Source organism: Lemur catta, chromosome 12 (genome assembly GCF_020740605.2).
Source record: "Lemur catta isolate mLemCat1 chromosome 12, mLemCat1.pri, whole genome shotgun sequence".
NCBI classification, from domain to species: domain Eukaryota; kingdom Metazoa; phylum Chordata; class Mammalia; order Primates; family Lemuridae; genus Lemur; species Lemur catta.
In genome coordinates this window covers 11,489,482-11,511,203 of record NC_059139.1, presented here as the reverse complement: position 1 = coordinate 11,511,203, position 21,722 = coordinate 11,489,482, and positions in this window count along the sequence as shown.

The window sequence follows — 21,722 nt, the reverse complement described above, 5'->3', positions numbered from 1 at the left end:
TTTTCTCTCCATCTGGGCAACACTTACTTAGGTAAATAATGAGTAACTTGAAAGAGTTCATTGCCCTCCAAGTTCTGGCAATTAGTCCATGGGACTATGGAATTTTGGGGGGGAGGGCTCCGTCACTCAGGCTGGAGTGCAGTGGTGTCGTTATAACTCACTGTTGCCTCAAACTTACAGAATTCTTCAGGTTGAAAATATCTCATTTACTAGGAGAGCTGGTGTAAACACTGTAAGTAGAGACTATTTAAGTGACCAGGTTTTCCATATAAACTGATGTAAGGTTCTCCTGGGAATTAATTTTCTCAGCGGTAACCTGACACCTTTTCTAAGAGACTACCCTAATTCTGAGTGTTTCACCCCAATCTGTGTGCTGCTTTCATATGCAACGTCAACTTCCAGTGTTGCTTAAGTAGGAAGGCTCTTGTCTTTCCATTTACAAGCTTCTCAAATGAACATGATTAGAATAAACATGACTTCATGAGGTATTTTCAGGTTTGGGGATTTTTCGCCGGGTTTGGGGTTTTTTTTCAGTTTCTTATTTTCTGAAATTGTCATGACTTCTGTTTGGTGTCATTCAGGTGACGCAATCTACTGTTCTAGGGTCTTCCAACAATGTTTGAGGCAGTTTCATTTCAGAAGTTTCATACAGATGATGAAACACTGAATGCTAACCTGTTGTTAAGAGTGTAATTTGGTCTCTAATTCAATCTCTGGTAGCAGGCATCCTCTCTGACAATCTCCCAATAGATGTGCTGAAGTCTTCTGCATTAACCCATTCATCAGTTTATTGTTATGGGATATCCAAGCTAGCAAGTAGGCATCTTTAATCCCTTTATCATTTGATAATATATAAAAATATTACCCAGTTAAATATTTTGTCCTAAGCTATCTCAGACTTGTTATTCATCCAAGACCACTTTTACAATCTTTCAGCAAACCTTGCATGTCCAAGCAACTAAATAAACATTGAATTTATGCTCATATAGAGTCAACTTCCTAGACCACCACGTGCCAGCCAGCTGTACCATACACCATCATTCTTCCTGACACCTGTGAATTACAAACTCAACCAATGGTTTCAGCAACAAATCCAAGAGGTGACTGATTCATATTTTGCTGCCTATAAATTTTATAGAAAAAGAAATTGAGGCCTGGAGAATTTAACTAATTTATACAATGGAACAATAGCTGCAAGGATTATAATTGAGTGTTTGCTCTCATTCTACTTATTTGATCAAAGTGAGGAACCTACCCAATATTCAGCCAGAGTCCATATAGGTGAGGGATGGGAGGGAGTGGGAAGTCAATTACAGTACCAGGGACAGAGGGAAAATATATATGTGTAAAAAAATATATATATTATGTAAATAAAATTGTAAATTGTATTTTATATATGCAAAAGGGATATATAATTATAAATGGTATGAAATAACATTTAAGATAAAGTACGGAGAAAAATAATCATGCACATTTCAAAAGAATACAGAAATTGGAAAGAAAATTATATTCTATATAAGAATAAGGCAGAAATGTTGCCAAAGGAGAGAAAAAAACTAAGGGGGAGAAATTGTTCATATATTGGTCACATTTATACAGTGGCCTTTAGACTTTTTAAAAAATTCAACCCCATTTTTATTTTCACTGCAAAACAGTATGTGTCCCAGAGTATGCCCTCAATAAATGTTTGTTGAATTGAATTTAAATTACTTTCGTTTGGCAAGATTACTTCTTTTTCATAGTGCTCGGAGGGAAAAATCATTAAATGGATTTTTATCCTGCCTTTCATAAATGTCTTCATAGTGATGCCCAGTTGATTTTTCCTTTGTAAAATTATTGTGTTTTGCTTCTGTCTGTTGCACCTGCCTTCTCTGTTCCTGTACTAACATTGCAAGTAAGAAAGACCCGCTGAGTCCCTACTGTCAAACTTCAAAGATCTCGGCAAACATGTCGAGTGTCTTGAATCCAATCAGCTTCTTCAAGGAGCCAGCTGAACCCAGAGATTTGTATGTTGTTGCTGTTGTTGTTCCATTTCAACCACCCCAGGCAGAAAAGAACAGAGTTCCAGAGTTTGCAAATGCCTTACCCATCATTAGAATTCAGAGAAACTGTCTTTAGAACTCCAGTTGGAGAAATCATTGCAATCAGACCTTTCAATGATGGGTGGGCTGAAAGATCCACTTAGGATTCCATCAGCCTTTAGAGTTGTTTTTAATACAGTGCTGGTTCTTGAAAAGTTCACATGAGTAAGTCAAACATGAACTCACCACTTTTCTAAGTAAGGGTTGGTGTCTCAAAAGGCTTTGAATATAGCTTAGAACTCATTCTCGCCCACATTTCACAAAATTATGCTAAGCAAGAGAATTTTATGTTTGGAAGAAATTTTCTTCAGCTTTCTTCTTCTTTTGACCTATCACATGATTAGGGTGGGGGAAGAGTAACTGACCTGACCTAGGATAAGTTTCTACTTCTTTAAATGCATAGCATTCTTGTCCTTTGCCAAACATGTGCAAAGTTTCGAACGGGTCAGAGAAACCATCTGGTCTCACCTTCTAAATTTACCAATGAGAAAATTTAGGCCCAGAGAGATTAAAATCCTCTCCTGAGGAAAAGAGCCAGAATTAGAAACGAAATCTAATGGCTCCCAGATGGTTCTTTCTTCTTCTATGACATCGTGTTATTCTCCTGCACTGTTGTTAACTTTTTGCGTACCTGTCTCATCTTGCTAACTAGATTATCATTACTGTAGTTCCAAAACTATCTAAAGAGCATCATCTCTGTTCCAGTTGGAAGCAAAAGATAAATAAGAACACCTCCTCTTCTCTAGGAAATGCTATGTTTTTATGGTACTGCGATGGTTAATTTTGTGTGCCACCTTGGCTCAGCCATAGGATGCCCCGAGAGCTGCTTGAACATTATTTCTGGGTGCATCTGTGAGGATGTTTCCAGAAGAGATTTCCATTTAAATCAGTAGACTGTACAAAACAGATAGCCTTCCCCAAGGTGGTGAGCATCATCCAATCCACTGAGGACCTGAAAAGAACCAAAAAGGTAGAGGAAGATTGGATTTCCTCTCTGCCTGACTGCTTGAGCTGGGACATTGATCTGCTCTCAGCACTCCTGGTCCTCAAACCTTCTAACTGCACTTCCAGGTTTCCCGGGTCTCCAGCTTACAGACAGCTGATCCTGAGTCTTCTCAACCTCCATAAGCACATGAGCCAATCCCTTATAATAAACCTCTTTTATATATATGGTCTGTTTCTCTGGAGAACCCTGACTAATAGAGTAGTTATGATGTTGAAAAAAATCAGGACTCAATACTCATGTTCATCCATACATTTGTTTACCAAACACATATTGTTTGGTAAAAGCTTCCATCTGTCTGCAAAATGACACATTGAAAAGGTAGGTTATACCATGTCTAAAAACAGAGCTTGAACTAGTTTCTGCAAGTGGAGGAGCCCTAATGGCAAATACATTAATAAGGATATTGCTTATCGTAAAGAGAAATGCTTTGTTTGGTTAAGGAAGATAACATATCTCTCTAGAAACTGTCAGGGCATTGTTTAAGGCACAACAGAAAATAAAAATATGAAAATACCTACTGTCATAGAAAGTATATTTAATTGGGAGAAGAGACAGAAAAATTAATAACAAAAAATATGTATCAGTTTGGGAAAAGTGCCACAAAGGGTGAAGGGGACAAAAAGCGATGGGACACTCTTATAGATGGGCCAGAAAGGCCTTTCTAAGGAGGGGACTTTTGAGCCAAGACCTGAAATAATTGAGACCAACCCAACTTCTTATCTCATTCACCTTGGGCCTGTCAGGAGTGCTGAGAGTTGGAAATGCAAAGGTGTGAGTTTAAGGAGTTATAAAAAATTAGACTCTTTTGATTTTATTCTATGTTTATTCTTTCTTTGTTATTATTATTGAGGTGAAATTCACATGACATTGAATTAACCATTTTAAAGTGTATAATTCAGTGGCATTTAGTATATTCACAGTGTTGTTCAACCACCACCTCTTTCTAGTTCTAGAACATTTGCATCACCCCAGAAGAAAACCCCGTACCCATTAGCAGTCACCCCCCCATGCCAGCCCTTGGCAGCTATCAACCTGTTTTCTGTTTCTGTAGATTTACCTATGCTGGAAACTTGATGTAAGTAGTAAAATCATGCAATATGCAATCTTTTGCGTTGACCTTTTTTCACTTAGCATCATGGTTTCAAATTTCATCCACATTTTAGCACATACCAGTACTTCAATCATTTATGGTTGAATAATATTCCATTGCATGGATAGACCAAAAATTGCTTCTCACTTCATCCATTGATGGACACTGAGTTGTTTCTACCTTTTGGCGATTGTGAATAATGCTCCTATGAAAAATCTGTGTACGAGTATTTGTTTCAGCACCTGTTTTCAAGTTTATTCTTTTAATGCCCCTTCTTAATTCATTTCTGAGTCTGTTTACAAGTCATATTGAAACTTTGAAAAATGTTTTAAATGACCCACAGTGGTGAAAGATCAAATATATTTAAGCCCCTAAACGAGTGCCTGGTATATAGTAAGTCCTCAATAAATGGTAGTTGTTATTATCAATAATAATCATTAACACAGTGCTAAATAGCACATAGCTAAAAGCAAACTTTATAGAAAATTTTTTAAATCTGGAAGGCAGGCATGAGAGGGGACCAGTCTCTTGTGGAGAATGAAGCTTCTTACAGCCTGCCCCCGACAACTGTTCACCAACCTCGTACACTCCCCAGCGGTGGGAGAAATTGGCTAGAAGTTTTTCTCAGCGTTTGTGTCATTTATCTGCCATACTAGAAAATAATTTCTAGCTCCCAAATTTGCCAGTGGACTTGCTCTGGGTTTTGCCCTGAAGTTACACAAACCTTGTTAAAAGCAAATAGAAAGAGATTGTTGTCTTTCTGATTGTGTAACTTGGCATTAAAGGAATCTCTAATTTATTTATTTAATACGCAACTGCTGACATCACTGCCTGAAGCAGTATCAAGCCAGTCTGATCCCAGCTTGTTCGCCACCCAAAGTCAACAACATATAAATGAATTGTGACAACAAAAATTCCATTTTTATCTAGAGCCAAATATCTGCTCAAGTAATCACTTGGTGATCATTTGAAGTGTTTGGATATGAGGGATGAACTAGTGAGAGTTTGGGAGACCTTGTGATATTCCTAGTCCTGCTGTGACTTCTTTTGTGACTCCAAGAGCATATACCCCAGGCATCATTCTACTTCCTCATTGTATGGAGTTTATTTTTGCTGATCCTGTGTACTTTGCTGGAGGTTGCAAGACTTATCTTGTATTTATGTTTACCGACTCCAGGTCAATTCACTCAAAATGGTTATGAATTGTACAAGTCATTACTTAAGACTATATTTAGACTTCCAATATCGACTATGCCTTTTTTAAAAAAGTTCTAGTAGGGGAGAGGGGAGAAAAAAAAAGTTCTAGTAAATTCATTTATTACACTATTAATCATGTTGGTGAGAGAGAATTGTGATAACTGGAGTAACTGTGTGATTTGTTTTTCCTACCAAATGCCAATTTAATATTCTTACAGAAGTGACAGTTTCTAGAGAGATATGTTATCTTCCTTAACCAAACAAAGCATTTCTCTTTACGATAAGCAATATCCTTATTAATGTATTTGCCATTAGGGCTCCTCCACTTGCAGAAACTAGTTCAAGCTCTGTTTTTAGACATGGTATAACCTACCTTTTCAATGTGTCATTTTGCAGACAGATGGAAGCTTTTAGAAAATTCTCCCAAATGGTAAAAGAGAAACAGGGCAATAAGAGATCTTCACTATCTCTAAACTGAGTGACCCAACTGAGTTATCTTCATAGCTTAGGTCAAATTCCAAAAAAACCAAACAGCATTCTAAACAACATTTCTCTACAAGAAAAATATTTCCCAACCTCGCAGCCTTGTTTATCTAGACTCTGTACCCCATACCACACAAACACGCAGTCTGCCATACATTGACCCATGATGCTGCAATTTCCACCTTCAACTAGAAGGTCTTTAAGGGCAGGAATTTGTATCTCTGGTGCCTGGTAATGCTGTGATGCCAAATGAAGATGGAAATGAGCTGCCACTGAGCAAATAGTTTCAATATATCCCGCTTTCTAGAACTTGAAAACTCAAGGAACGAGTAGTTGCCAGTATTGCCAAAACTATCAAAAGTATTTTAATCTTTTAGTTGCAAGTATTGAATTGGTTTTTCTGGGGGGCAGAAAGACGAATCATTTTGTGAGAAAAAGCCATTTTCATTTATTTCAAACCTGCTCCAGTGTCTGTCTGTCTTCTCCACTTAACAATAAATTGTTTCAGGGAAGAAATGACAGTAGTCCCCCCTTATCCAGGGTTTCACTTTCCAAGGTTTCGGTTACCCGTGGTCAACCACAGTCAGAAAACATTAAATGGAAAATTCCAAAAATAAATATTAATAATTCATAATTTTAAATTCCACATGGTTCTGATTATGGTAATCAAATCTCACGCCGTCCTCTCCATCCCACCTGGAACATGAATCATCCCTTTGTCCTTTGTCTCCACGCTGTCTGGGCTACCTGCTCCTTAGTCACTTAGCCATCCCGATGATCAGATCAAAGAAAACACAGCATATCTAGGGTTTGGGACCATCCGAGGGCTCAGGCATCCACTGGGGGTCCTGGGATGTATCCTAGGCTAATAAGGGGGAATTATTCTATAGCTTATATATTTATACAACTGTACTGGCTAGCACAGTGCGTAGTTCCATAATGACTTCTGGAACTGCTCTGCTGTTGTTAAGCTGAATCTTTATGGAAATATTTATAAATGAGTAGGGTGGGATGGGGGCTCCACGATAAAAAGTAATTCCCAAGTTTTGTACAAAGAGGACTGGGTCCTTTAGAGGCTTTTGTTGAGGGCAGGCTCCCCCACCCAGCATAAGTGAAGTGGCAGGAGATTTTGGTGGCCTCAGTTTAGAAAGATTGAAAGTCTTCCCCAAGTCCTGCCCCCATGGTGTCCAAATTCAGAGTCATTATGTCCTGAATTGATTTTTCAATGGAATGGAGATTTTGTAATAGAATTCCAGTGCTTTCCTGAAAATAAAAATTATCACATTTCCTCAAATGCAAGAGGATCTGCTGGAAATCTCTCACCATAAAGTTAGGGTCTCTGAGGCAAAGGATGTTGCCTGCTTAAATGTTTTCTGATCCCAACCCAACCCTTCCCCCATTCTCAGGTTAGTATATTGGACCAATCTTGAGGCAGCCCAGCCCCTCTGGGCCTACTGAGGGAGGGTAAGGGACACAGAGGAGAGCACAGGCCCTTCCCACATCGGAGGCCCCGAGAAGGGAGGGGGGGCAGAGCTGCTTTGGGGGTGTGCTACTAGTAGTTTCTCCAAGATGAAATGATGGGTCTTCCAAAAGTTGTGGTATAGTAGAAAGAATACTGAGGGAGAAGGAAAAGAGAAAGCAAGGAAAGGAAGGAGGGAGGGCGGGAGGGAAGGATTTTCATATATCTGACTCTCATGAGTAAAGCAAAGCAAGGGGTTTTAGTTCCATTTTACTAATGAGGAAATTGAGCTTCAGAAAAGTTGTTTGATCCGAATCTCACAAAGTGGTAGAGATCCAAACCCATATTTTGTGATTTCTGTTCCTGTGGTCTTTCTGCTATGGATATTACAGCATCTTTCTTTCTTCGTTTTATTAATATTTAATTATGCCAACGTAAAATTTCTGAGATTTATTGGCATATGGATGACATGGCATGTGTCCAGGGACACTTACTGTAGCAGTGTCTGGGATCAAAAGATTGGAAGCTCCTCAATAAGAAAATGGTTAAATAAATCATACCACGTAGTCCCTAAAACCCAGAGACTGTTTGACGTGCTCTGATATGGCCTGATCTACAAGATATATTGATGAGTGCCGAATAACAGCCTGCACAGTATCTGCCTATGGTTCCCAAGGGTGAAGACTTCTCAACCAAGGGAGGAAAAGGAGCTCTGCCCCTACTATGCTGGAATCTGCTACAGCTACAGCTTTTTGCCTGCTCTCCAACCCAGCCAGGCTTCCCAGCTATGAAAATCACTCATTGTCGCTTTGGGAGCAGCTCTGCAAGAGTCTGTGCTGTATCTCTGGAATGAGAAGCCCTCTACACAGAGCTTCTACATCAAGCAATTTACTCCATGCAGGTACTGTAGGCTAATAACAAGAAAAGAGGACTCTTTAGCAAGAAGACTTCACTGCAGACAAACAAATCAGAGTTATAAGACAGAGCAGAGCAAAGTAAGTATAAAACAGACCTTCGCAGAAACCATGGGGCCAGAGCAGAAGGGGGGGCCTCGGTATTTAAGAGGTGGCAGTGCCAGGGTCAGCCTCAAGGCTGTGGTTCAAACTGCCAATTGGCTGCTCAACGAAGAGCTCAGCAAATTTGCCTTGGGGTGATGGTGAATTCTCTGAAATACCCAAAGTTGCAAGGCTGGGGAAGAAGTGAAGATTCGAGGCTGAGAAGGGTCCAAGGAGAAGTGGTGAAAGTATGTCAGCAGTGAGCTCGGCCTCCCAGGAATGGCACTCCCAGGTGCCAGGCAGTGTGACTCATGGCCGTGCTGACAGTCAACAGGAAGGCCCAGGGTCTGACATCCAGGAATGAGGTGTTCTGGGTTCCTCCACCTTCCCCCAGTACACACAGTGCCACAAAGCCAGCTCAAAGCTGATAAAAGATCCCAAAATGATTTCTGCCTGCAAGTTTTATTACCCAAGACTAAATTTGGGGTTCTTAGGCATATACCAGAGGGGATAAAAGGAAGTTTTCATGACAGGGATGACTATGTGCCTCTTCCAATCTTTACCGAAGCCAAGAACTTTGCAAAGGGGTTCACATGAAATTGACAAATTCATATTTACCATTTGAAACTGTTGATAATACATCATGTAGTGATAAATATATGCAATTTTATCGATTTTTAATATAAATAATTTTTTTAAAAAGAAACCTGATACACCAAACAAAAATGTCAATAAAATGTTTTTCAAAACCAATATAATGCATTCTGACTTTGCTATTTACATGGTTTGATTAAAATTCGTGTTTGATGCACTGTGAACATGACCGTAATTACATTTCACTTAATCAGAATTCTATTCCTTCCATCCTAAATTTGCCCCAGGCTACATTTTAATAGTTTAGAGAGGTTTACAATCACTGTAGAATACTAACTAGAGCTTTATTTTGTTCTATTAATATTATGAATTCAAGTTTTTAAGAACAAATTATGTATAAGCTTTCCATCTCTCTAATGCACCATTTATAACTAGCATATATAATCCTTTTGAGAAATATATTCCTGTTCAGGGTTATATAATTATCACATGCTATTATTATTATGTCATATTATATACTATTATACACGCATACTTTTTAAATTTAACTTGAAATCATGTCTTAATACACATCTTTATCCTTAATACACATTTAATTGGACACAGGTGAGGGACGAGGCGGACTCAGAGCTGGGGTGATTAGAAAGATAGATAAGGCCCAGGTGACAGACTCACATCTATGGGACAGATTTGTCCCACAAAGGGTCGTGTTTGGCTCACACATTTTTAAGTATTCCATTAACTTGACATAAAAAAAGTTCAGAAATTTCACATAAAAATTCAAATTGGGTGCTTCTCTTGAGAAAAAAATCTGGCAACTCTGGGCCTGTACTCACTTATAGCAAGGCGTCCTCCGGAGTGGGCAGCAGGTGGCTCAGAGCAGTTTGGCACGGTCCCCAAGGGGCCCTACTTGGCTCCTGCAGGCACCTGAGGTAACAGCCCCTGGGCTAGGGTTGCAGCAGCCTCAGGGAGCAGGGAGGGTGAGGGGCAGTCAGGGCTGGTGATTGGAGGAAGCTGGTGGGGCAGGCAGAGTCACAGGTGACAGTCTGTGCACCCACACGTTGTGTAAAGCACAGTGATGCTATAATTTGATGTAACAATTTGTTACAATTTGATGTGGCACCAGCTTGTTCCCTTTAATGTCAAAGACCGCTCGGGGCTTGGCCCAGGTATCTACGGACCTGAAGCGGATCAAAGGAGGAGCAGGCGCTCCGTAACAGCACGACCCAGGAGAACAATCAGCGTCTGGTGCGTGAAGTGAAAAGAAACCCACCTGTGAAGGACCGTGAGCGTAATTTAAGCCTTTCTTTGTGATTCGGTCATCTTTACACACATCAGCTATTTTGCCGTGCACCATAGCGCAAGGGTGCTTTCAAGACTTACTGCGACATGTGGCACCTCTTGCCCACGCTGGACGGACTCAGGCTGGCTCTGACGGTTCTGTGCACCGCTGGGAGCTGTTCTTGTCCCCTCTCCCTGCAGACAGCCATTACCGTATGATCAGCTCCCCGTCTTTCTCATCCACGACCTTATTTACAGACGATTGTCTCAGTGAGGGACTGAGAGCCTCTGGAGAGCAGGACCCAGGCTTCATGACAGGGACTTCCTTTGCTTTTTGTTCCCGCTTTTCTTTGGCTTGTTTCTGAGTTCACGTCTCAAGAGTTTCCAGAAGCCTGACCCCACCCCTACCCTGTCGCCAGATTAGAAGGATACCAGAGCTGAGGCAGCCACAATCTTCACAAAATACACTCATCGTATTTCACTAGTAATTTTAAAAATCATTTGTATTTTTTATATTTCTTTGAAACAAAAAGCTAATTTTTACTGTTGGAAATGTGCATGGCTGTAGCTAATAAAGTGCTTTGGTCCATAAATTTATGATTTTAACTCCAAATATCTACTTATGAGGGATTGCTTCCCCAATTTATGAGTGATCCAAGATAACAAATATATTTTCCTTAAGGGCTGGGCAACTTTATAATAAAAACAACTTTGGAAGGTCCAATCCTATTTCCATTCTTAGTTCTACTCTGGTTTTACGGAAAAAATGTAAATTGGTTCTTCCACAAACTACCAATAATATTGCAGTATTTCTTAGACTCCGCCAGCTCGGGAGGGCAGAGAGGAGAGCAACAACAGTAAGACCCCTGTTCCTGTATTGCACTAATTGTCAATCAATCCTTTGACATGATTCCTGATTCTCATGTTAATTGCACACACCTTCCGTGTGTTTCTTTGCTTTCCACCTACTTATATGCAAACAAACATATACAGACCTGCTCTCTGCCAGTTGTCACTTGTCAGTCCACATATAAACTTAATCTAAAGTACATGTCTGAATCTGCAATGTCTATTTGTCTTCCCTCCTTCTGTCTCTAGTAAGTATGGAGATATCAACCATGCCCGTATTTGATCCCATTATCTATAAATAATAGCCCCTCCCAAACCATATTAGTACTTCTCCAGGAATGTTGCTGTTTTAGAGGTCTGATTAACTAGACAAACAGGGCAGGGAAGTCCAGCCCATATTTCCAACACAAAAAGTAGCCTTTTGTCCTAAATTATGATTTTTGCCAGTAAAAATAGTGGATATAATTTATAAACAGCAAAAGCATAATTTCTCTAGGCAGTAATTTGATGGCATCTCTCTTATTCTGGTGGTCAAACTTTTGGAAAATCTGGCCATCATGAACACAGATATGAATGTGGAACTATGGCATCAGTATGGAAAAATCCAGAAGATTATCAAGTCAGGAAGTATGCCTACTGTTGCACTCATCTTGCCAGCTGCTTGCTAAGCGTGCACCAAGCATGTTTATGCCCAGTGCTCATTGCTTTCCCCCCTGCAGTGATTCAAACAAGAGAAAAGAATTACTTGCGAATAAAATGGCTATTCAATCAAGAACAAGAAAGGTTTTAAGCCAGATTTAAACTAAGACACTAGCCATAAATCCACAGAAAGTCAGGATACTAGAAAATAGCAACATAAAAACATTTGGATGCTGCCAAATATCCATTTGAAATTGAAGTTTCCATACAGCAAAAAAATAAGTAAATAAAGAGCAAAAATGTAAGCAGCACTTACCAAGGGCCTGGCAAAATTAACCCCGTTTATCCTCACGAGAATAGCATGGGGTAGGAACTACTACAGTTTTACAGAGGAGGCTGAGGTTAAGTAACTCAGCCAGGATCATCAGTGGTTAAACACAGAGCTAGCTTTCAAACTCGGTGAGTGAACCTCTGAATCTGTTTGCAGCGCCATGCCATCTGCTTCCCTGGTACCCAGGAGCAGGAAAGACTTTTTACCTGATGGTGGGTTTTTTGCAAGGACTTTGAAATGTTAAAATATGGTATGTATTACTGTATTAGAGCTCCTCAGAGAACCAGAGCCAATTGGAGATATATATTTATAAATATATATACATATATTCCATTATGTACATGTATACACACACATGCCGTAGGACATATAAATGCAGTCATGCACTGCATAACAATGTTTTGTTCAACGACAGGCTGCATATACAGTGGTGGGTCCATGAGATTACAATGAAGTACATACAGAAACCTGATATATGGCATTTGATGTGGCACTGCAAATCAAGCAGGGGAAGTGATGGATATTCAGTAACGGTGCTGGGACATTTGGTTTTCCATAGGAAAAATATAGAAAAATGAAAAAATTTATATAAATAAAAAAATATATACCACCTAGGTTTGTGTCAGTACACTGTGATGTTTGCACAAGGACAAAATTGCCTAACGATGCATTTTTCATAACGTTTTCCCGTGGTTAAGTGACGCATGACTATATATACACATACAGATACAGATATATATATGCATATACAGAAAGGGAGGGAGAAAGTTATTCTAGAAATTGGCTCACATAATTATGGAGGCCAAGAAGTCCCATGACCTGCCATCTGCGAGGTGGTTGAACCAGGAGAGCCAGTGGTGCTATTCAGTCCAAGTCCAATGGCCTGAGAACCAGGAGTGCAGATGTCAGAGGGCAGACGATGGATGTCCCAGCTAAAACAGAAGCAAATTCACCCTTCTTCTGCTTTTGTGTTCCATCCAGGCCCTCAACGAATCAGGTGATGCCCGCCCACATTGGAGATGGTCCTCTGCTTTTCTCAGTTCACCACTTTAAATGCCAGCCTCTTCCAGAAACACACAGGCAAACCCAGACATAGTGTTTTACCAGCTACCTAGGTATCCTTTGGCCAGGTCAAGTTGACACACAAAGTTAACCATCACAGGTAATTTTCTTAAACTCACCTCTGGCCTTTTCTTCAAGACTTTGTACTTTGTATTCAGGCCAGTCTCCCTCCTTTGGAACATAAGCACAAGAGGTAAGTATTTAGGACAGGCCTTACCAACAGGCAAAAAAGACAGTCATCCTTGCAACGGGATTTGAGGATGTCCAGTTGCCAAAAATATGTCTCTCATCCAATGATTACTCTGCCTAAAATTGCAACACCAGAAAACGTGTAGGAATTGTCGCAGTTTAACATAAATGTGTCTTCAGATTAATTGCTCCCATCCCAATTGTTCCACAGCAAAAGGCACTAGGATAATGGGACATTTAGCAGCGTCATAGTAAAGATGGTGCTTTAATCACCTCTTCATCCCATTGGTGAGGGAAGGATTCCTGCCCGAGAGTTATAAAGATGGCCATAACTTTTTTTTTAAGAAGAAAAAGTATCTAAAATGCCAAATTGTTTTGGCAAGATGAGCTGTCAATGCCCAATGATAGTTCCATGATTAAACCTCTGTTTCACAAAACCTCTATTTTTCCTGAGAGTTAACATAGTGGATGATCAAACACATGTGCTCTGTAATCATTTCTAGAGATTGTTAATGGTGTATGAAGAAGATGAGCTTTATGCCTCACAGAGATGAGAAATATGTGGCTCATGATTCTGAGAGCCCATCCAGAAATTAGGCAAAGGAATCTTCCCCAAAACTTTTGTAACATCTTTATCTCAGAATTTTAGGGCATGGCTCTTCCATTGGATGACGGCATTGTCAACCCCCAAAAGCACCAGCATCCACCTCCCTGGCGCCCATGTCTCATCTCAGGATGTTGTCAGGCAAAGTGAGATTCACTATGATGGAAAGATCAGCCTGGAGGAGGCGCGACCTTGAAGTGGGGAGCCTCAGAGCACTCCGACTCCTGCCAGTTCAGAGATATAGCCCAGTCTTGCAGCAAAACTCAGAGAATTTGGCATATTTCAACAAGTCAAGGCAAGTGGTCCCAGTGTAAGGATGCTTAAGGTGGAATAACAATATTAGCTTCATCTGTACAGGTAAGAGTGGGGCAGGGGATTCTAGATAAGCGAAATTAAGAGACTCTGTAGGCAGCCTCTGCAGAGACTGGACAACCTGTGTTGGCTGCTGGCTGGGATCCTGCCACTGGCAATGGGGCTCAGGACCAGGACTTCTAGAAAAGAACTGGAAAGATCTAGGTGGGGCCTCAATTCTGCAGGAGCACGGTTTAGGAGAACGTAAGTTCCGGGATATGCTTCTGATCCTCTTACAAATACACAGGACTCTCTTCTAAATCTTCCATAAACCCAAAACTCTTTCAAGGAAGAACATAGAGCTCATTATATTCCTACCATTTGTGGGAATATAATGCCTGGAAGATAGCAGCTGCTTAATAAATAATTGGTGAATGAATGAAGCAGTGTAGAACATAGTAGGAGAGTTGACATACAGGGAAAATGTCATATACACAGAATGAATAAAGACCAAACCATTAAGTTAATCCACAAAATCAGATTTTTCCTTTAAGAGAAATTGTTCAGAAAAATCGGGGCGAGAGAAAAGAGCGACAACCAATATCTTTCTTATTGTGACTTGTTCCAGAAGGAAATGCACATCACGGGTGTGTATCTATTTAACCAATGCTTATGTACTAGGCTTCGTGCTAAACATAACCTTCCATCCTCCCTGTGGCCCCAAGGCAGATATATCCTCCAGTTCCTTAATAAGCACATTGAGGCTCTGAGAAATTAAATCTGTCCCGAGGTCACAAAGTCAACTAAATAATAAAGGTGGAGTTTCAATTACTTTACCTCGCATATACAAGGGCAATTTGTTCTTTCTCCTTGGTTCACATTTTAGTTGTCTCTGTAATCCAATTTGAATATTTTTGGAAAAACCATCTTGGATTTTGACTTTTATACCCCCAAAATGGTTTCCATACATTTGTGTATTTAATTTTTCTCCTACAAACTAGGCTGTCCTCTGTACGAAAATTTGTGTCTCAATTCCATAGTCTTTGTCACTGTATTCCCAAGAAAACATTAAGAAATGTCTTCCTGTTACATATTCCTTTACCACTGAAGTAGAGACAGGTTGGAGCTTATGATCCCAGATTTTGTTAGGAAATGAAGTCTCTGCTGGAATAGCTGTGGTTCACTGAGTGTATATCATCAGCCAGTTACTTCCAGGTCTTACTGAAAATACAGCAACTCTGTTGTTATTATTTCCCTTTTTTCTAATGAGGTAATTGAGCCTCAGAGATATTAAGTAATTTACTTAAAATCAGAGAACAATCCACGAAACCCAGATTCCAACTCAAGTCTCTTTGATCCAAATCTTACAAAAGCTGCACTATCCCAGTGGATTCCCAAAGAGGGGATTTGTGAAACTTTTGCCCCACCCATATATACCTTCCATAAGAACCACTGAATCAGTGGAAATCAACCAGGATGGAGGGGGGAGAAGGGCAGAGGCAAACCCAGCCAGTGGGAACAGTGTGCTTCTCAGTTAGTTCCATCACAGAGGTGTAAATATTTGTGTATTATATAGAAAAAGATTACAGCAATGAGAAGTTATGAAATAAAAAGAATGTCAGGAATAAAGCCACATTAAATTTATTATTTCAAAACTACTGTATTAAACAAAATTGGGTGGAACAAAAATTAACTGAAATGAGATATAAAATATTAATAATAATAATTTAGTAATATCAAAATGGATTAATTATATGATTGGCAAAGACCTAGACATAAAATTATATAATATATAATGTTCTTAGAATGATCTGGCACATAGCAGATACTCATTATTTATTCAATGAATCAGGAAATAATTCTCAGTATATATGGACATTTAATATATGACAAGGCTATATTTCAATTTAGTTGGAAAAGGTTGGATTATTGAATAAATGGTGGCATAATTGTCTATCTACCTGGGGAAAAAAAAAGAACTACTGTATCAGGATTACAGCTTGGGAGTTGGAATCTCTTTACTTCGATGTCCAAGAAAATTCTTATGTAGCCGGGCTGTGTGGCATTCAGGAACTGCTGCCCTGCCTTCTGAAACAGAGCTCGCAGCTTCTTGTGGTAGAACCTCCTTTTTTTTTTTTTTTAAGAGACAGGGTCTCTCAGACTGGCAGACAGGATCATGATCACAGCTCCCTGCAGCCTGGAACTCCTGGGCTAAAAGGATCCTCCCACCTCACCCTCCCTAGTGGCTGGGACTACAAGCATGGCTACCAAGCCCAGCTAATATTTATTTTTTTTTACTTTTTGTAGAGATGCAGTTTTGCTTGCTATGTTGCCCAGGCTAATCTCAAACTCCTGACCTCAAGCAATCCTCCCACCTTGGTTTCCCAAAGTGCTGGGATTACAGGCGTGAGCCACTGCACTTGGCCAAGATTCTCTTTTAATAAGCACTACATCAAGTCTATTTCAAATTACCTTAGATCCTAAACATATTCTCTCTTAATCTCCATGTTATTCTTACAGATAAATTGGTGGGGGGGGGATGATAAGTAAAGTGCAATTAAGTTCCAAGTAAATTATATTCGTTCTTCCTGAACAAATGAAGAAGGAGGATTATGCAAAGTCAGAAAAACCAGTACACATAAAATGTGTTTAAGAACTATACACTTAAGGTATATGTAATTTTTATAGTTCTGGTCCAATGTAAGCATTTGTCTCAGTGGAAGGAAGGAAGGCAGGCTATCGCTATAGAAATTAATTAGATAACTATAGCAATAAAAAAGAAGTAGGGAACTTGATGGGAAAGACAAAACGTAGAGCAAACAGAATATGGAAGAGAGGAAATAAATAAAAGACAAAAGAGTTATAATGAAGTTCTGACTAGCATCAGAAATGTAAGCAACCTTTTTCATATACTCTAAATAGTTTGTCTTCTAATTGTATTAGTGTGGTTTTGTTGTTTTCACTATCGTGTGTATATGTGTTTTATTTTGAAAAGGTACAATTTGCTCTGAATGTCAAGGAAATTTCAGATCCTGAAAGAGACGGCAGCTGAACAGATAGATAGCAAGCGAAATATAGTCGCTATCCTTCTCAACTCAAGCTCAAAAAAAAAAAAAAAAAAGGAAAAGAAAAAGAAAAAACCACCCTCTGGGGAATTTGCATACTAGTCAGACTCCGGTGCGCTGCAGTGGGTGGTTCCGGCTGAGCGTTAGCTCTATTCTTAGATGTCTGCGCTGAGGCAGAGTCGGACGGAAATTGTTCACTGCTGCTGTAGGACCTCATAGTCATTTCTTTTAATGGGGTTCAACTGTCAAATCAAATTTCTCAAACCTGTGTAAAAGGCTCTTATAATTAGACGTGTCATCTCTTCTTTTCATGGCAAAACTCAAAACTGGGCTGTTTCTGTCAGTAAAGTACTGAAATGTAGTCTTCCTCTTCCATTAAGAGGATTGCTTTCTTTTTAGAGGGAGGGCTGGGGATTTTTTCCCCCATTTTGCTTCTCCACTCCTTTTGTTAACAAAAGTGTATGACAAGTCAACACTTTTCTGCAAGGTAAAATAGGTGCCTTTTTTTCTTTGAGGGATAACATGATGTGCCTGACTTTCTGGCTGTGTGGCTCTTAAATACAATCCAATCGACATTAGAGATTAATTCATTCAATGACAAGCCAAGAGTCTTTGGTGCCTATTCAGACATATTTTCTACTTGAATAAATTCATAGCTTGAAACGCCAAAAGACAGTGAGGTTGCCAGTAAGAAGCCTTTCTTTCTAGTGTTTGGAACTCAATCTTTAAGATCATTTAAAAAAAATTTATCAGAATATATATGTTAAGTTTTACAAAATAGATTTCTTTTTAAGCTTTTGCATAAGATTCTACAAGAAAGGTTTCAAGGAAGCCTGTAGACTAACAATGTTTTGTTTTTATTATCTAAAGTTCTGCTTCAGAATTAGTGAAATATATGAAAAAAATTATATTTAAGATGAGAATTCCCCCAAACAGCATTATTTTTGATACCCTTTGACTCTTACTCTTTTAAATCCTGGACTACACAAGCAAAAAACATATGTAAAGAAAGCAAATATAAGTAGTCACTAAATGATTCTAAATCAGTGCTAACCCATGATTTTATCATTTAACATTTTAACACATTGACATGATGGAGTTAAAAGAAATGTCCGTTATTCGAGAGCAATTATTTTATAAATGAATGATATTAAAGGTGAATTTTCCAGGACCTGGAAGGAAACTCAGGGAAAATACAAAAATACCTTCAAAGAGAATACAGTGAGGAATAAATGTGATGTCTGGACCTTGGGAAAATAAATACGAAGGTCAAGTGTACATGAGATAGACAGATATGATATTTTTATTTTGTTTTTCTACTTTAATGTGTACAGTTGCACTAAGTATTTTTCTTAAAGATCATAGTTCTTTTTCAAAAAGATATTCTTTCTAGGAATTTTCTTAAATGTGTATGTGAATGGAAGCACAGCTTCAGAATGAAAATTGTTCTTCATAACATGAAGACTAAGAAAAACTTGGAGAAATATGCTCAACCAATAATTCCCTGAACTTTCAGATTTCATACACTAATAAAATTTCTGTCATTAAAACAGTGGAAAGCATAAAGGCTCATGATAAGGGATAGCTTTTTCTAAAAATCAAAGATATATACCAAGTTAAAAAAAAAAAAAAACTCCCTACATTGCCTTTTATACTTTTCCATTAGCAGACAGCATTAAAAAAAAATGTGATACCCCTAGCGAAATAGCAATCCCTGGGCTAAATATTTATAATATTAGCTACTTGGCAGCCCAATCAGTATCAGTTACAAATCAAGCAAATGTGTCTTCTTTTATAAGGATGCATATAAAAGCTCATCTGATGAATCCCACAACTGCTGGTGGTACTGCTATTTGGTATATTTTTAAGATTACTTCCGGAGCATCCAGTTTTCACTATTATGCAAATTAGTTAAAATAAAGTTCAAAATAACTGCACTGTTACCCTCTCAAAAAGCAGAATAGAAATCAAAAAGATGGAGGTTAATCTGATCAATCCTGAGACAAGAAGTTGAATAGTAAATTTTATAAATAGATTTTTGGGGGGGCCATAAATGAAACTTGACTGAAATTTGCTGTATGTCAAAGCATTATATCTGTAAAGGAACAACATAAGAACACCAGCTCTGACAATGGATGTTAAGTGACATGTTGTGTGCTTCAATGAAGATACTGTTTCACTATACCATGATGTTTCATTTAATGAAAATTAAAGTTCCGGGATGCTTTATGGAAACAAATTCTGTGCAGCAATGCAGCACTCTTGGCTATGCTGGAAACTAATAATTTACCCAATTTATATAAAGAATTTATGCAGGTAAAGAATATCTAGATCTAGTCATCAACAGAGAGTTGACAAACAAGTTCTTACTGTTCACTAGGCCAGGTCCTGATCCCACCGAGAGAAAGGAGCTTCTCTAAGAATGGCGAACGACATTATGGGATTGTGCCGGTGTGGCCTCTGCCTCGATGGCCAGGAATGGGCTGAAGTTGGCCTTTTCTTAGGGTTGAGGCCAGGGAGGGCCACCTGGGATGCACGGCACAAATCCAGCACTTGGGGACTTGAGTCCATTCCCACCATGCAGAGGCAGCATCAGCCACTGGACAGGACACTCAGTGGAAGCACAAATGTGGTAAACCTGGACAAGTTCCTTAGGATTCCTCTTCGTTTCCTCCTTGCACTATGCACAAAGGCACCCAACAAATATCACACCCTGCAATCCTTCACTCTTCAGAGATGTACATGCCGAGTTAGTGAAGCAAATATGTGGTAAGTTCCCAAATAGTTCTGACTTGCCTGTTCAGCACAGCCTGTACTTTGCTTCCCTTCATTTTAAATCATTCATGAGGAGAGAACAATCTAGGTTAATCCAAAATTAACATGGGTGCCCAACATTATTCTCTTCCTGGTTGAGCCAATTACTCCCACACATACTACATTTTCTGCTGAATATACAACTTCAAACTATCTCTTAAGTTTTTTCCGAAGTATGGTAAAATTAAATACCATGAACCATGGCTAGGTTAAAATTCTGATTTAAATATTTGGGGGACCACATTTCTAATTAGAAAAGAGGAAAATATATATACCTCAGATTTTAATTCTCCTGTTTGACCCAACAACTCTAAGTATAAATAAACTGAGAAAATGTCTCCTTAGTTTCATTTATTCCTAACTGGCAATTTATAGTAATAAATGCTAATCTGGGAGGCTGATTTGATTATTCTAATCACCAAAAAGCCTAGTGAATTTTTTTAATTTTTAATTAAAATTAAAAATTTTAATTTAATTAAAAGAAAGGAAAGCTGGGGGAAAACAGTGAATTCATAACACCACCAAGCACATTTTTCACAAGAAATGCATGGCTTTTAATATTAGTAACTACATAAAAGCCCTCCATGGTTCATTGAATCTCTCTTACCACTCCACCACCACCACCCAGCTCCTGAGCTATTTTATATATGGTAGGACACACGGTTAATAATTTGGACATTCCCCTTCTGTTTTTCTTATCTAAAAGTTGCTTGGTGGTTAATGTGTTTACAGATTTCTTGTGTGCTGTGCTTTCAAGCACAAAGAGTTTAAATTTGTCTCACCATAGAAACAAGAACTCAAAATGCAAAAAAGTAATCATAAACATCAATTGAACCCAACAGGTATAATATTTGCCAAACACTCAGTGTTACCATTTCTCCTTCCCCGATTATTACCCACTGACAACATCTTAGGTGTGGGACAGAGGACAGGCAACTCAGAAGATACTTGGAGAGGATTTTTCCCTCCTTTTTATTTAATCATGTGTAATGTAACCTGTAAGAATGGAACCAGGTTCATCTGCAGCCACCACATTGCCAATGTCCCTTTAAGAATTAGTTCCACTACATTAGCCTTCACAAATATCATAGGAAATTATGTCAGTTTTCTGAAGTATGAAATTGTTATTTATTACTCTGGGTAATGACCACTCAATCCACTGCCTTCAAAAACGTGATTATTTAACCGATCCAAGCATGAGAAGTCTTTGTAGTGGCTAGGAATATTTTGTGTGTGTGTGTTTTATATTTGAGATTTGATTTCCAATATCCAACTGGAAAACACACAAATGTCTACCAAGACATGCAAGAGACAACTGCTTCTTTTCTTAGGTGCAAGGACTGATGTGCATGCCTGGCCATTCCATAACAGTCACTGCTTCCACCATCCTCCAACCCCTCCTCCTCTGCAGCGTGGAGGGAACCGGAGCACACTGACGGTGACTATTTGAGCTCTGAAGGAGAAATCAAGAGATGGAGGTGGCATCACATCTGCAGGTGCATACCTATGCTTCGTCATATAAAATGTCACCGGGCATATGCACAAACTACTAGTTTAGAAGTCATAACGTCCATGCCCTCTTGTAGGTAAAACAAGGGAGGTCTGGTGACATTAGAAGTGACTTAAAAGCCATACAAGTCATTAGTGGCAAAACCAGGACAGAAATCCAGTCACCGTAAAGGCTGCTTCCCT